Here is a 13,855-nt window from a genome sequence, read left to right on the forward strand (position 1 = left end):
GCCGCAAAAAAAATACGGTTGTTGATCCCAAACACAAAAAAAAAAAAAAAAAAAAAAAAAATTCAAGGCCAGTCCCAGCTGCACAGTGAGTTCAAGTTCATCCTGAACTACATAGCAAGAGCCTGTCTCCAAAAACCTAAAAATAGAAATGGCTACTTGAATGCAAGCACTTCCATGTGGACACAGTGGTTCTGGAAACTGAGTTGCTACTGTTAATGTGTGGGTAGCATATATGGTGTGGACACTTCCTCTAGGCAAGATGTCATGGGCCCCTAAAAGACTCACCACGCTACTAAGAATTGAAGTTTGTGAATGGCCTACTATTGGAATTTTCCATTTAATATTTTCATACTCTAGTTTACTCTGGGTAACTGAACCCTGAGTAATAGCGGACTGCTGAGTTCTATTCAGACAAGATCAACCTAGACAAGAATCCAGATCTTTCAGTAAGATGCTGTCACCCGAATGAGGAAACTGAGTTCTGGAGAGAAGACTGAGGGGAGGGTGTTCGTTGAGCGTCTACAAGCAGTGCAAGGTGCTTTGCTGTCCGTCCTCAACCCAGCCAAGCCATGATCACCCCCATTCCATGTGCCTGGCCACCGCACCTCTCTTTGTGCCTGCTTCTCCCGGGCCAGGGACCGTATGGTGGTCTGCCTGGGCCTCAGGAGCCACCTAGCAGGGTGGCTCCGCTAGTAGCCAAGGAAGAAGTGGTATTTGTGGGTTGTTGGGTTTTTTTCTCAGTAAGCCGGGGGGACCAGAACATGTGTGTGTCATCCAGCGCATGCTTTGATGGAGGCTGATGAGTCACAGAGCCATACAAGGAAATTTTTCACGTAAATGGTTTTCGGGTGAAATGCTTTCAGGCCTTTAAGGCAGAATTTGGTGTTTTTCTCTTTCTCTGTCTGTAGATGAGTTTTCAAAACGTATTCCAGGTGGTGGTCTCAGTAGCAAAGCCTTTGTTCCCCAGGTAGCTACGGTGGTTGTTGTGCTGTGGGCAGCAGGTAGCAGGTAGTGGGGTGGCGGGCTATCCAGCCAGGGCGGGAGGTGGCCTGCTCTGCTCTTCTGCTGTCAGCCTGGAGGTGGACAAAGACCCTCTCTGGGGGCAGAAGGCCAGGACAAGACCCTTTGGAAGTCTGGGATACACGTGACCTGCCGGGTAGGACAGATGTCGGACAGTTTAAAAAGCACTGGAGGAGGTCAGGGGCCATTTGACCCTGGCAGGCTCCTGTGGACCATTCATGGCCTTCGACTTTGAGACTCTGTCGCTCTCTGCAGTGAATTCTCCAGCTAAGAGTGACCTCTGCTTGTCCCAGCATCCTGGCTACTGCGGGCCCAGGGTCTTTGAACCAGCAGCTCAGAGGTTGTCAAAGTGGGGTTCATGGCCGGCGGCCATCAGAGTCATATGGGGGTGTGTTAAAGTGGCAGCCCAGCCCCCCCCCCCACTGTGTCCCAAGTGCACGTCAGGTTTGAGAGCCCCTGCTATAGCTTGGACAGAGGGGAAGCACAGCAAGCATTTATTAAGTGCCTACTGTTTTCCTTTGACTTCATCTCTGTTGTTTTGTGCAGGCTGCGCAGTGTTCTCAGGAGGTGGCTGTTACTTTCTCATACATCCAAGCCAGAATCAAACCCAGGGTCTGGTACCTCTGGTACCCTCAGACCTTCCTGCTGGGTCCTCACTGCCTGAGACCAAGCGCAAGGGAACAAACGTGTCCACAGCTCTGGATTTCTTGGCAGTGTCCCCTCCATCTGTGCAGGTAGCTTAGAATTCAACATGATGGCAACTGGCCGTCAGACTCCCGGGACCTCGTGGGCTCCCCGTGGGACTCCCAGGGCTCCCACGCCATCCCTGCGATGCCCTGGAAAGGACGCCCTGCCCGTGCAGGCTGTGGAGGCAGGAGCGCGCCTGCACCGTACCACGATCTCATCCGCACAGAACTTCGCGACCTGTCCTGAGCGGCGAGTTAGAGACCGCTGCATCTGGACGCCTCGCGGGGCGTTCACACACCAAGGGCCTCTGCGGTAATCGGGTCATGACAGACTCAACCCAGACGAGGCCGCCCCCGCCCAGCAAGGAGCAGAGGCTTCCAAACAAAGCTGCAGAGAGCAGAGGTGCCGGAGATAAAGTTCCCAGTAACATAAACAAGGCCCCTGCCGAGAAGCTACCATGTTGAGGCTGGGCTGCGGGAGATCCTTATTCAGGGGCAGAGGAAGCAGACCCCAGCCCCTCCTGGTTTCAGGCAGCTCAGACACAGTGGCCTGGGGACAGTGTTTCATGTCGGGCTCTTGGCGCGGGTTGCTGTGAATCTCTCTGTGTACTCAGGAAGGGCTGCCTCCGATGAATGATTAGGAAGAGGCCCCACTCTACTGGGTGCAAAGAGCACTTGGATGCAGGGTGGCCACCTGGGGGGCAGGACCCGGGCACTGGGATCCCCGCGCCGAAGCTGTGGCACTGCCAGGAGTGACCCCAAGAGGAGGGACACGCAGGCCGCTGAGGGTTAGGGTTTCCAGTGGGCGTCCCGCCTCCGGGGCGTTAGACCCAGGGATTGTGGGGAACTGGTCTGCAGTGACTCCTGAGGGGTTGCTCAGAGCAAAGGCCAGAAGCGCAGATGTGTGTGGGGTGTGGTGCTGTTTTTATAAGTGAAGTGGGGGCCCCGAACACTTCCTGTGTACTTGCATTTGATCGCACAGGACTGTGAAGGAGGACATGAAAGGACCTAGACCGGAGTCTGCAAGCTGCCTGGCTCCCACCTGTGTGTTCACGTAGGAGAAGGAGGAGCTCAGAGCTCAGCCCCTCTCCCTCTGGCAGAGCCCCGCAGTGTTAGCCTGGGTTTGGGAGGACAACGACCAAGGATGGTGGCGAGCACGCGCAGTGTGGCCCAGATTTACACCCGGGCGTGTGCTGTGTGTGTGTGCAGAAAGGGAATCTGAAATTACATCACAGGATACGGCGCCTGTGCTTGCTTGATTGATTTTTTATCTTATTTATTTGTTTACTTTTTAAAGATCGGTTCTTGCTATGTAGTCTGGCTGACCTTGAACTTGCTATATGGACCAGGCTGGGCTCGAATTTACAATCCTCCTGCCTCAGCCTCCCGGAATGCTGGGATTACAGGCTGCAGCACCACAGCCAGCTGCTCCTGGCTCTTTCCCTCTTCCCCGACCCTGTTCTGGACAACTCTAATCATCAAAGAACCCGTGTTATTGTAAAATCAGATCATCTACCAGGCCACAGACACATCTGGACCACTGCAAAGTGAAACATACTAGAATCGCAGATCCTCCTGGTGGTCCATGATGGGCGCAGAGCTGGGGTCCTGTGTAGCCTGAGGATTCTGTGGGAGGTGCAGTGCTACCACCACAGTCCCCATTTCTGAAATCTCTCTGGGCTCTTTCCTTGGCTGCTCTTTAATTATCTTAATTCTTGCAGTACCGGAGCATTTCAGATGAAGCCAAGCCCCAGCCTGCGTCTTCACGGCCGTTCACGAGTGGCTGGCTGTGTTAAAGGAAGAAGGGTTTATTTGGCTTATGTGCACACACGGGTGTGTGTGTGTGTGTGTTACTGGGAAGTAAGCCCAAGGTGCCCCGGACCACGCTGTGTTTTTAATGCTCATTTGTTTTGTTTTGGTTTGGTTTGGTTTGGTTCTGGGGGTCGAACTTAGGCCCCTGTGCTTGCAAGTCAGGTGGCAGAACCACAGAGCTAAATCCCCAGCCTGCCTGTGTTTTTAAGAAAAGATCTCACTGAGTTGCCCAGGTGGAACTTGAACTTGAGATTCCCCTGCATCAACCTCCTTTGGTGCTGGGACTACGGACACCTAGCTTTTTCCTTCCTGTTTAAGGCTGAGTAACACCCCATCGTGTATGACTCACCTACCCATTCACCCAGATGGACAAGAATTGCTTCCCCTGCCAGGCTCTTGTGGATACCGCTCCTGTGAACATGTGTGCAGGTATCCTCGTGAATATAACGGTGCCCAGAAAAGACCCAAGGCCTGGGTCCCACCTGCCCTCATTACCAGTCTGATGGCTTCGGCCTGGGGTTGGGCTCCGCTATTGTGCCTTGGCTAAGGCCCAAGGTGGTTCCTGAGGACCCTGGGCAGGCTGTCTGGGGTGGACATTGACTGTGCCAGCCCTCGTGGGCTGCCCAAGTTGTCCCCGACATAATGATAGCTGCTGGGGTTGCTGCTGGGAAAGGCAGGCGCTGAGCAGAACCCTCTCTTGTGGTCCTGCCTTGCCAAGTCCCCGACGTTAGCCCCCAGCTGACGTCCCTGCCGAATTCTCCTGGAAGTTCAGCCTGCCACCTCCCAGGTCCCCGGGTGGCTCCTCTGACATCATGGGTGATGCAGGCACCAGGTGTGCAGGCGGCCACTAAGCTCGGTCTTCCAAGCAGTGCAGGGCCAGGGTTTATGCAATCGAGTCGGGGCTGGGGCAGGTGTTAGGGCGATGCCAGCCTTCCTACCCCCGGGGGAGCCTAAGGGCCAGCACCTCCACTGTACTTCGGTTTCACACTCAGCTTCACACACTGCCCTCTCAGGGGCACACTGCCTGGCCTCCCGAGCCTTCTGAAATCCAGGTGGGGGGCTTCCTTACCCGCCTCCATTTCTTGCAATCTTCATGTGCCTAAAACCAGCGCCATGTGGATGATACCAGAGTCTGCCACCACCTGGAGCAGTAGCCAGGCTTCCTTCTCTTTCAGCTCTTGAGGTCAAGTCCTTGGGTTACTGAGTACTCTGAACCAAATCTCAATGAACAAATTCTCTAGGCTGCCACTGTTCTAGATCATGGTGCTCTGGGGTTTTCTTCTCAAAGCAAAGTCTTTCACTTTTGCAATTTTGATGCTGCAAGGGGTGGAGTCCTGCTGTTTCTTGTGATGCCCTGAGGCCATCTTTTCAATTCTCCTGTTCCTTCTCAGCAATCAGGATCTCTTCTGCTCTATCTTTGCAGGCTGCGACTATACTCAAGCTTCCTTTCTGGCCAAACTCAAAACGTTTTTAATCATTCTGCTGGGCTCTTTGCTCTTGGATCTCAATATAAACCTGGCTAAAAACTTCCAACAGTAACCATGCCATTGCCTTGACATTAGACTGCCTTAAAATGTCTTCTGCCAGATTCATTAGTCTACTGCCCTTAATCGCAGTCTCAGGCAGTCTCTGGACACGTGCAAAATGCAGGCAAACTTTCTGCTAAGGAGTAACACACATCATCAGCCAATGAAGTCCTTCTTCCCAGCAGAAACCCCCTCCCCCCATACTGGTCTTTAATGGCTTTCTGGTCTTCTGAGCTCGGAGCTCTCCCACACAGTACAGCCTAAGGTGTTCCAGCTCTACTTTTCCATCTGGCATCTCTGAATCTTTCCAGATTCCTCTCCTTTCCATAGCCAGTTATAAAGGCTTTTCTTGAGCCTCATGGCCAGGTAATGTCACGGCAACGATCCCACTCCCGGTAATAAATTTCGTCTGAGTTACTTTTCTTTCATTGCTGAGACAAAATACCCAACATCCAAAGTTAAAGGGGGAAAGGTTCATTTGGTTTACAGTTCGTAGAGATTTCAGTCTATAATCAATTGGCTCCAAGGTAGGGTGGCCAAGGGTCAACAGCTCATGGTGTGGAAGACAACAGAAAGCAACAAGAGACCTTAACAGTACCTTCCTGCCCTTGTTATCTTATTCAGGCTTCTTAGGGCACATAGCACTCACACTCTTAATCTTAGCGCTCTGGGGCCTAGCATTGCACCATTAATCAATCACACACTCTAGATTCTGCTACCTCCAAAAAAGCATGAGGCTTTGGGAGGACAGCTACGCACAAGCCGTAACAGGGCCCATCCTAATCCAGTGTGACCTCGCCTTAACATTTACAAAGACCCTATTTCCAAATAAGGTCATGGCCAGATTCTAGTGCTTGGGACTTGGACGTGCCTTTTGAAGAGCCACAACTTAACACCAGCTGTATGACCCTGGGCAAAAGAGTGACCTCTCCCCGGCTGCCATGTCCTTAGTTTTGGGGACAGGATAAGCAGGAGTAGCAACAAGGCCTGGGAAGGGTCCAGGCTTAATGCAGATGGCCAGCCATCCCCTCCCTGGTCCTGCATGTCAGACTCTGAAGCCCATTCAGGCCACCAGCCATCTCTGCAAGGGATGAGAACAGAGGATTTGGTGTGGGGCCTGCTGCAGCAAAGCCCTCAGCACCCGTCTGCTGTTCCTTCTAATGATCTGGCTGTGCCGCCTTTTACAAACACCCAGAGCCCCTTCCGCATTCCCCATGTGGCGCCAGTCACTGCACAGAGCACTGCGGAGATGCAGAGACAGCAGAGGCATTTGTCCCTACCCCCAAGGGGCTCGTGGCTCAGTGAGCAAAAGAGCACGTACAATTTTTAATGCGTTCAGGCAGCATCCGTGGGATGATTGGATTTTCCCAGGGTGCAGCAGGCCCGCAGTGCAGGTAGGATGTGGCACCCAGCTGGGAGACTGACACCAAGGCCGGTCATCTCCTCACTAGCCAGACTCACGGTTACCCAGGCAACCAGCCCGAAGCCCAGAGCCCGCAGAGCAGAGTGCCTCCCCACACCCTGCTGTTTCCTTAGCAGTGGTAATGGCTGTAGGGAGGCCACCTCTGGTGGGCACTTAGGGGGCTGAGTGCCAGGGCCGTGTCCCTCTTTCAGGCAAATTGTCCTCCCCAGGAGCTGGTTTCAGGCAAATATCAGCTCCAGCCTGTCTGTAGCTGCCCTGGGCAGCCAAGAGGAAAGCAAGGCTCTGTGGCTGGCAGGAAGTGGCAGCATGGATCAGGCATGGAGAGCATAGAGTTTACCTCACTTTGTAGCACGAGGGCCAGGCACTTGGGGTACAAACCAGGCCTGGGTCCCACTCCTCGCTGTCTGCACTGGCCGCACGACCTCGGCTCTTGGCCTCAGTGTGCTGATCTGAAAAGTGGGGCTGATTAAACCACACACTTCAAAGATGTGTCAGGGTGGCAGCAGTTGGCTTATGGCAGTGCTCGGCACAGGCCTGGCCCTTCAGAAGGGAGAGCAGGTGTGCTCTGGTGTCACTTTCCACGACCCTTCAGCCCTGCTGGGGTTGTCCCCCGCTGGGCGGTAGCCATTAGCACCATAGTTAGCAGTGTTTTGAGGCTGTTCTGTGCCAGGCCTTGCCCTCCAGCCAGGCGGGGCTGGGCCATTTCCTCCAGTCCACACTGTCCACGCAGTGGCCATCCCTTCGCCTGCCTTGAGCACACAGGTGCCTGCAGGGTAACCATTGGCTAATTCGCCTGTCAGTTGGACCAGCAGTTCACACAGTACAGTCACTGTATGGCCGAATCGGGATCCTCTGAGAGACCCACCAAACTCTCCACTGCCCCATGGCAGATCTCATGCCAAGAGGGTACAGTCATGGTACCAGGGTGAGATGGTGGACATCCACGTGTTGGCAAAAATCAGTGACCAGTGTGCATGACAGTGAGTTCACTGTAGACAGCATCAGGAAGGCCCCAAGTACCTGTCAGTGGAGCAGTGCACAATTATGTTGCTGTCCCTCGGTCCCGCTGTGGTCTGTCCCACCTGCAGTGTCACTCACCTGCTGAAAGGAATGAGGTGCCAACACGAAGTGCATTGTGGGTGAGCCTGACAGCCAGGCGCAGGCCAGGGGAAGAGGTCAGGTGCAGAATCCTAAGCCACGTGTCTGTGGATGTCCAGAGTCAGCAACTGCAGAGGCGGGAAGGAGACCGGCAGCTGGCTGGGCTGGGCAGGGGAGGGAAGCAGGGAAGGACTGTCGCTGCATGGGGATAGAATTACCCCTGAGCAGTGGCTGCACAGCCCTGAGAATGTGCTAAATGGCACTGAATTGTATGCTTTGAAATGATCAGTGGCTACTTTTGTGGTGTGTGGGTTTAACCTTGACAGTGCAGGTGTGTGTGTGTGTAACAGCGACACTCACCAGGTCTCTTACAGAACTGGGCCTCAAGCCTGGACCCCAGGCATCCAGGGTGGGCTCTTGCTGGCGAACCCCTCATTTTTCCCAGAGATGGAGGGGCTGTGGCTATCCGGGTTGCAGCAAGGGAAAAGCCCCAGTTGGAGAGAAAAGCAATAGTTAGTATTCAATCTAATCTCGGAAGATGTGTAGATCGGAAAGGCCTGATCTGTAACAAGAGCAAACAAAATATGCATTTGTAGCATTTCTTTAATTTGAGGGTCAGTTTATTGTGAATTTGAGCATCTTCTAGTTATTTAAAACCCCACCAGGGCCCGGGGATGGAGCTCAGTGGCACTGAGCCTGCCTGGCAAGCACAAGGCCCTAAATTCAATCTCTGGTTCTGCAAAAAAAAAAAAAAATAAGTAAAAATGAAAATAAGACCTCACCAGGGCTGGGACTTAGCTCAGTGGTTCTGCTGCCTGCCTCGGAAGCACAGGGTCCTGAGTTTGATCCCTGGTACCAAAAATAAATAAAAATAAATAAGGTCCCACCACTGGAAACTTCCGGGCACCCTGCGCTGGTTGCTCTGCACTGGGCCTCACATAAATTCACTCTGGTTCTGAAAAAAAAAAAAAAAATAAGTAAAAATGAAAATAAGACCTCACCAGGGCTGGGACTTAGCTCAGTGGTTCTGCTGCCTGCCTCGGAAGCACAGGGTCCTGAGTTTGATCCCTGGTACCAAAAATAAATAAAAATAAATAAGGTCCCACCACTGGAAACTTCCGGGCACCCTGCGCTGGTTGCTCTGCACTGGGCCTCGCGTCTCTCTGGACACCCAGAGCCTCCTTCCCAGGAAGCGACAGCTAGGGCCCGAGGGTGACGGCATAACAGGGATGTAGCTGGGTAGCAGGCATCAGAAAAAGGGCTGGGGAGCAGTTGACCCTTGGGGTCTCCGTGCAGAGTCCCCTAAGGGGGCCTGAGAGGTTAAGTGAGGGGGGGTCTGGGGTTGATAGTGAAGGTGTCGGGGTCAGGCGCTTTGGGATTGTGTCTGTCATTGTCGTAGATGAAGTCAAGGTGATAGTCTGTGCTGCTAAAAGGGAAGCCATCCTGCAGAATAAAAGAAGGCCCCCGATGCTGCCCACCCAAATGTCTAGGGCTCCAGAAGCCCAGGGCTCACAGAGGTAGCGATTTACCTACATACACCAGCATGTGTGGCCATGGTGAGCCTCGAATCAGGGAAGCCGGGGCCTCCGCCTGTCAGTCTGTGTGGACCTGCAGGGCTCCGCTGCAGATGCCAGCTTGGCAGAGCTTGGAGAGGTCTCCGGTGGCTCCTGGCAGGGTGGAGGCTTGGAAAGGGGATCCCCAAGGGAGGAAGCAGGCTGGGGACAGTGCTGCCCTCGAATAAGCACAGATGGGCCTCTGGGGCGTAGTGACAGAGGGGACCCCACAAGGCAGGACTGCACTGCCCAGTAGAGCTTTGTGTGATGATGGCCACGTTCTCTCTCTGCACTGTCCGAGACCAGCCACTGCAGCGTGCCAGTGTGACCGCGGCCCTGGGTTTCCCTTGGGCTTCATCCTAATGTTCAGTGTGAGCAGCCACGTGGGGCCAGGAGCTTTCCGACTGGGCAGAGCCAGTGGGCGGCCGGCCGGGCCCATTCGTCTGTGCAGGTCCGCCCCCTCTGCACTCCACCACACCCGCACGGCTTCTCTTCTCCTGCCAGGTGGTGGGGAGCATGCGTGCTCGTGCACGCATGTGTGTGTGTGTGAGTGTGAGTGTGTGAGCCTCAGGACTCAGGCTTCCAGGACATTCAGAGCCACGCCTCTCCTGGCCGGGGCTCACTCCTGGTGACGGCCGTGGCCTGTGGAAAAGCGACAGCTCCTGCTCTCTCAGGCCTGAGAGCCCCAGTGTCTGCACCGCCACTGCCGCGGGAGCGGTTACCAGAGAGATGGCGGGTGTCACCCAGGTAACGTCCCTTCTCTGACACACGCAGAGGGCGAGGCCGGCGGTGGGGTGATTGGCTCTGCCAGATGGAAGCTGAAGGCACTGCCTGCGGGCTCTGTTCGCCGGTGGGGCTGGGGCTCGGGCGCTGGGAGCCCTCCTGAGCCCCATCTGCTCTGGCCGCTCACTCCCCAGACTTGGTAGGTGGGAATCGGTAACGCTGCTGTTTAACCAGGAACTGGGCTGTTTTATAGGTAGTGTTTCAGAGATGCTCACAGAAAGCATTTGATGGCTGTTATTCTTCTCCTGCTTTGCACACGAAGGAACTAAGATGCAAGTAAAAGACTGTGGGTTCCGTGAGCGCCAGGGCCTATCTGATCTGCTTGCCCTGAGTGTCCTGAGTGCTTCCATGGTGCTTGGCACATGGTGGCAGGTGGCTTGAAGTAGTCTTTGTTGGATGATTGGATGGATGGGTGGATGAGTGGACGGATGGGTTTGTGAATGGCTGAGTGTGTGATGGACGGGTGAGTGTACGATGCATGGGTGGGAGGGGGGGGGATGGTTTGATGGGTGGGTGGTAGGTGGATAGACGGGTGGGTGGATGGACGAAGTAGACCTTAGAACTGGGCTGAAGCCTGCTTATTGCCAAACCTGTACTCTTAAACGCAAAGCATCCTGCCTCTGGTTTTGTATGGTGCACACTACCTCCCTAGGGTGGCATTTTTTTTTTTAAAGATAGCTTATGCGAGGTATAGTTTATATGCCATAAAATTCACCCGTTGTAAATAATGCAGTTTACTGATTTAGCAAATGTATAGAGCTGTGCCGCCAGCACCACCATCCAGTTTCAGAACATTTTCACATCCCCAAAGATGCCTATGCATTTATTTGTGCCTCATTGCTGTGCCGCTCCTCCGCGGGCAGGGACCGGTCCGTCTTCGTTCTGTAAAGTTTCCTTTTCTAGACAGTTCTTGTAGAAAGCAGCAGGGACTGTGCTGGCTTCTCTCATGTGGCGCACTGGTTGTGAGTGGGACACACAAGTCCATTGCTTTCTGTTGCTGGAGACCGTGGTGACCTCCCCACCCCACACCAACTGTTGATGCATTCACTCATCGGCAGCGCTGGAGCCGTGTCGTGGACGTGCGCGTGCGTGTCTGCGTGGGCTGTGTTCTTCTGTCTGCCGGGCAGATTTCTACAAACAGAACTGTGGGGCCCTATGATGAGTATATGCCTAACTGTTTTATTGTTGTTGTTTTTTGGTACCGGGGATCGAACTCAGGCCCTTGAGCTCTCAAGGCAGGCAGCGGAAACACTCAGCTTAATCCCCGGCCCTATGCTTAATGTTTTAAGGAACTGTCAAAGTATTTCCTAATGTGGCTCCACGCGCCTCCTTCCACCAGCAGTGCAGAGTCCCAGGGTCTGTTTCCTCGCATCTTTGCCAACACTTGGCGGTGTTTGTTTTTCACCTCTGTCCATTCTAGTGGGTGTGAAATGCGTGGTTTTTCTTTATGGTTTTAACTCCCGCTTCCCTGGTGGCTAATGACAGCCATGGTCTTTTCACTTGTGTTTTCCTGGGCTGGGATTTGACCTTGTGAACCAGCACTTAGCAAACTTTGTCAATAAAGAGCTGGGTAGCAAATATTTGGGGCTCCATGGACCACATTCCATTTCCGTGGCTTAGTCTGTGTTGCTCTTTCCTTCAGTGTGCTCAGAAGGACTGAAGACCATTCCTGGTTTCACTGTTTAAACCCAGGCCAGGTTTGGTCCCCATTTGTAGTTCCACCCCACTTTAATCCAGCATAACACTGGCTACAGGCCCGGCCACCGGAAGTTGCAAGGCCCCTGTCCACACTGGCAAACCATTAGCCACCCACCCACTGGCAGAGGGGGCCCTGTGGGAGCACCGCGCGCCAAGCCCAGGGTTGAGCCCGGGGAGTGAGGATTCCACAGTTGGCTCCGTCCCCGCCCCGCTCATCAGCGCTCCGAGGTGAGACATGCTACTGTGTCACCTGGGAGTGGCTGGGCCTGTGGCCCTGGACAGGCTGCCCTGTGCCCAACCCGTCTGGAGGCTGGCAGCACCACGGCCGCCATTGTCTGCCGCTCCCACAGCTTCTCCTCCTTGGGGCCTCAGCACTGTCTCCTTCTGGCTGCTTGGGTTGGGGAAGTCACCTCCCCTCCTGGGCCATGGAGGGTGCTGATACCCCCCACGTCACCTGGCAGCCACAGAGCTGCACCTGTGGACAGACACCCGGACTCTGCCACCAAACGCTCACCCTTGTCACTCCCGGGGGCTCGGGCTTGCACAGAAAGCTGTGGTGCTCTGGAGGCGCTGTCCGGGGCGCTGGGTCTGGGTCTCCAGGGCAGACAAGCGCAGGTCTCTGGAGCCGTGTGTGCCAGCGTGGCCGGCTCCTCTGTGTCCCCGTGGTGTGTGTGGCAGTGCCCTTGCAGCTCCCTGGCCCACAGACTAGGTGTATTTTGCAGAGTTTAAATGAAGGCTGGTGGGAATGGTGTTCACCAAATATTAAGGATGGCTGTTTCTGAGTGGTGGGACTTCTGAGGCCTTTATTAATTTACCCTTTTCTTTTGTGCTCTAAAGTATGGGTTGAATTTTTATACTGAGCATGCATCATCTTCACACACAAAAAGGAATGAAGTCATTATTCTCTCCAAGTAAATAAATTGCTGCTGACCTGTAGAGCGCTCAGACTTCGCCCAGGCTAAGAGCTGCCCTGGGACGATATGGGTAGGATCCTGGTAGTTTTCTTCTAGGCCAGAGAGAGGATGACATCCCTATGCTGTGAAGATTCAGCAGTTCCTTGGGTACAGAACAGCGGGTGGTTCTTGCGCTGGCCTGTGTCATGCTGTGTCTCACCAGGACCCCGACGTGCACGGAGCTGGGCAGAGCGGCCTCAGCTGCGGTCACTGCGAACTGGCTGAGGCTGCCTGGGCCAGGTGCCTTGTGTCGTTTTTGTAACGGAGCTCAGCAAACACTGTTCGGGGCCCTATCAAAACCATCACACCGCATTTGGCAGACACCAAGCACTCGCCAGTGGAGGGCGCTGCACGTTTCTAATGGTCCTTCTGGGTCCCCACCTGATGCAAACTGTCTGCTCCACGGCCCTGGCAGAACATGGGGGGTGGGGGGCAAAGGTTAGTGAGGTTGGGGGACTTGCATCCTGAGGTGCAGGCTGTGTGGGCCATGCTGGTGGTGATGGGCATGATCAGCCAGAAAGAGGCCCCAGAAAACCTTGGGGTATTAAAAGATGGGGAAAAAGGAAACCTGATGTGGTGTGCGTTGTCCTGAATTACACATTTCACAGCCTTGACATTTTCCTTTGAGAGAGTGAGACCCAGGGTGCACACTGTTCGAGGTGCCTCTTCCACCTGGACCGAGCCTTCGCTAATTCATCCAGGGAGCCGACCCCAGGGTCCATGACCTGTGCCCGTGACACATACAAGGGTGCTGAGAGAGATTTCCATGCCTTGTTGATGGAATAGGGACCTAGGGCCCAGCAGGTGAAGTACTGAAAGGGTCCAAAGTTGACCTCCTTGCCTAGTGTAGTGGTGATGCTCAGGCGTACTCCCAGCCCTCGGGAGGCTGAGGCAGGAGGATCACTAAGAGTTTGAGGCCAGCCTGGGTTACACAGTGAGACCCTGTCTCGAAAAAAACAAAATAAATACATAGACAAGCAAAGTGGGCCTCCTGTTCCACCACAGCACCTCACTTAATGGTCACTTTGCTGTAGAACATGTGCCCCAAATACCTCCTTCATAGCTCTGGGTCCTAAAACTGCTGCGATCCTTAACTCTGAGGTGAAGAGCACGGGGACCCCGGTGGCTCCTGATGCTAACAGTCAGCGTCCTTCTTTGCTCTTCTGTCACGCAGACTGTGGCTCTGAGGCTGTGACCTGTCACCCCGCTGGCTGCTGGTACGGGAACACTAAACTTAGGCATTTCCCCGAGGAGCAGAGCTCTCCATGAAGGCGTTCATCCCAGGAGATGGCGAGGCGGGCGG

The 13,855-nt window shown here is 54.3% G+C and overlaps 1 protein-coding gene across 1 annotated transcript in view; it reads left to right on the top strand.

Moving 5' to 3' along the window:
* Positions 1 to 13,855, top strand: part of Cmip (c-Maf inducing protein) — a 161,583-nt gene that overhangs the window by 112,200 nt on the left and 35,528 nt on the right. The window lies entirely within an intron of this gene.

This window comes from Fukomys damarensis, unplaced genomic scaffold (genome assembly GCF_012274545.1).
Source record: "Fukomys damarensis isolate Sample0158 unplaced genomic scaffold, DMR_v1.0_HiC HiC_scaffold_32, whole genome shotgun sequence".
Classification (NCBI taxonomy): domain Eukaryota; kingdom Metazoa; phylum Chordata; class Mammalia; order Rodentia; family Bathyergidae; genus Fukomys; species Fukomys damarensis.